We start from the raw sequence: 2,981 nt of genomic DNA, 5'->3' as shown, positions 1-2,981 counted from the left end.
GGTGCCGGTGCCGGGGCGGGGCGATGGCAGCAGCTGCGGGGCCGCCCTGAGGCGAGCTGGCAAGCCCGGGGGCGCGGGGACAGTCCCTCCCGGGTCCCGGGGCAGCCCCTGCAGCGCCCCTGCCTGAGGAACCGCCTTAGTGCCGGAAAGCTGGCAACCAGCGATTTTTCCACCTGTGTAGTCGGTCTAAAAGATATCCCCTCGCCCCGAAACCTTGCCTAATCGCGCCAAATGCTTTCCAGGGTCCATGTGAGGATATAGCGCGGAAGGTGTTCTCCCAGGAGAGCGGCGTTGTTCTCCCAGGAGAGCGCCGTTTCCCCCGGCCTGAGGCTCGAGGCAGCCCTTGGAAAACACCAGCTCCAGGGTTTTTTTACTGCAAAGAAAAAAGGAAATCCAGTGGCAGAGCTCGCGGAGACCGAGACGGCGTTTAACACCATCGATGATTATTCGAAACGGCAGGGTTTCTCGCGTGGGCACGCCGAACTGCCGGCCAGCCCGCGTCTGCTGCTAAAACCTTTCACGCGTCGTTGTAGGCAATACACCGACTTCACTGAAGCTGTGGTGGTTGTTACTAGAAGTATTACAGTCGGCGTTATAGCGAGCTGTGACTATCCTACCACAGGGCACTTTTAAAAATCAGTCAATCGTAGATCGGACCACGCTTGGCATACTCCCAGATTTCAGCTCTGGCGTGTTTGGTTTATGTCCAGGCTCTCATTACTGTCATTTTAGAGGCTGCCTCTGTTCTCAGTTTGTACTCTGGGTCAAATTAACCCTTTAATTTGATGCGTTCCCTCAATCAAGACCCCATCCCGGTGCTGCTGCGTGCGGGGAGCGGGGAGCAGCGAGCGGAGCAGCGGCGAGGCTGGCCGAGGGGAAGGGAAGAGAGGAGGATGGAGCCATTCGCACCGCAGCTGCGGAGGGAAGCACCGGGGCCACCCGCCCGCAGGCGAGGCCCTAGTTTGCCTATGCGTTCATCTGGCCCTGCCGGTACTTACACCATTCAAGCAAGACACACAGAAGTCTTAACGAATGAAAGATGATCTGGTGGCACAGCCACGTGTGTGAGTGTTGTTCGTTCTGTTTCTGGCAGTAACTTTGACACAGTTGGGCACCTTTGTGCAAGTTGCTCCTTCGCACCTTAATTTATTTGCTAAGTGGTCATTGCCACACCGGCCTCTTTCACGCTGGGGGAGAGTGGCAATCCCGACGTGTGTAAAATTCTCCATGACCCTAGGATGGCAGGTGCCCTGTGTTACATTGGCAGTGCATCAACTGAGAGTCAAGTGCGCTCCTTTGCAACGCAGCTGGCGCCTGATGCAGCTCTGCCCAGGGAGAGGGGACCATTTGTTCCCAATGCTTCCAGGGAATCAGTTTACCTTCTGCAACCAGAGATGAGGCTGGCTATAATAGGCATGTCTATTAAAGTTGTTACTATCAATTGGCCATAAAAGGGGCCCAGCCCCCCTTTTAAATGAAACCACCCTCTTTAAATCTGACCTCTCTGAGCGGCAGGTGACCAGATCCTTTGTTAAATATTTATCTTTACTAAATATATATTTACTGGCAACTAATTTCACCAAGCGTCTGAGGGTTCTCCTATCAAAGCACTAGAAGCAGGTTGGACAGGTTGATTCAAGGACTATTAATGGAATAAGTAGGGTGACCGTTTGTCCTAGTTTGGCGGGGACAGTCCTGGATTTCGTAGGCTGTCCTGGCATCCTGGCTGATCGGTTAAAATTGAATCAAAAGTCCCAGAATCGCAGGGGAGTGGGGCGCAGTCTGGCAGAGTGGCATGATGTGCCAGGCAGACAGGCACCACTGCTGCTGCACGGGACCAAGGCAGGTGGACCGGAGCGGTGCCAGCCCAGCTCACCCCCACCTCCAGACGCTGCTCAGGAGGAGCCAGGTTGGGCATGTGCGGACGGGGTAGTGCCTGCTTCAGCAGTGCCCGCCCGCCCACTTGCCTAGTGCACCACGCTGCTCCGCCTTCTCACCAGGCTGCGTCCCATGCCCCTGCCTGCCTGCCTGCCTTTGCCTCCAGCAGCACTGTGAGGGGGCTGGAGGGAGTGTCCTGAATTTCCTTACACATAAAATAGTGACCTTAGGAATAAGGCATCATTTCTTTCTATTGTTTCACGTGCAGCCTGGGTCAGTGGAGACTGGAAACTGTCACAGATGCCGGACATTCACCTGCCTTTGTGAATGTAGCTGGCAGGATCCACCACTATAACTATCATTATTTGGTAAACAGAACAAGAGCTGACTGGCTGGGCACGAAGGAGGTGTTCCTCTTATCTTTAGACCTGGTCTCTCCAAAGTACACATGGATGTTTGCACGGTTTTGTTTATTCTGCACACAGAAGACTTCAGTGTCCAGGGCTAGAGCAGAAACGCGGCCCAGATCCCTAGCTGGTGTAAATTATGCAGCTACACTGAAGTCAAAGCTGCCCCTGGGCAACTCTTCCTGCTCAGAACAATGTTCCAATCAAGGCTCAACCCATTCTAGCAAAGGACCACCAACTGATCTCCTTGCCTTTATGGTAATTTCTGTGAAGCAGGTCTAATTAGGCTATTGTGCACATGCTACCTACGCAGGAGCCTTCAGGTTATTTTTAAAACAAAGGGACTGACACATTGTTAACCCTTCTATTGACAAGGCAAGTCATAGGTTTGCCTTGGTGTAGATTTGAGCAATTGAGACGGCTGTTTTTGAAGCAGCACAGATTACAGAGCCCAGGATGAAGCATAAATCCTGGGTACAAAACAGTCTCGGCCATGGGGATCTGTCTATGGAAAAAAACTTAGAGGAGATTAATTGAATTCAGAGTTCAACTGTCTTTAGGAAATGCTGCCAAACTTTTCTCTTAGAAAAAGCCTCTCCAACTCAGTAATGACACTGATCATATTGATGTTCCTCTTCTGCCTCTCAGCATCAACACTGGTTTTTAGTTAGGGCTTCGGGGTTCGATTTTATTCAT

Source organism: Alligator sinensis, unplaced genomic scaffold, assembly GCF_000455745.1.
Source record: "Alligator sinensis unplaced genomic scaffold, ASM45574v1 scaffold1295_1, whole genome shotgun sequence".
NCBI lineage: Eukaryota > Metazoa > Chordata > Crocodylia > Alligatoridae > Alligator > Alligator sinensis.
This window is presented reverse-complemented; position numbering follows the sequence as displayed.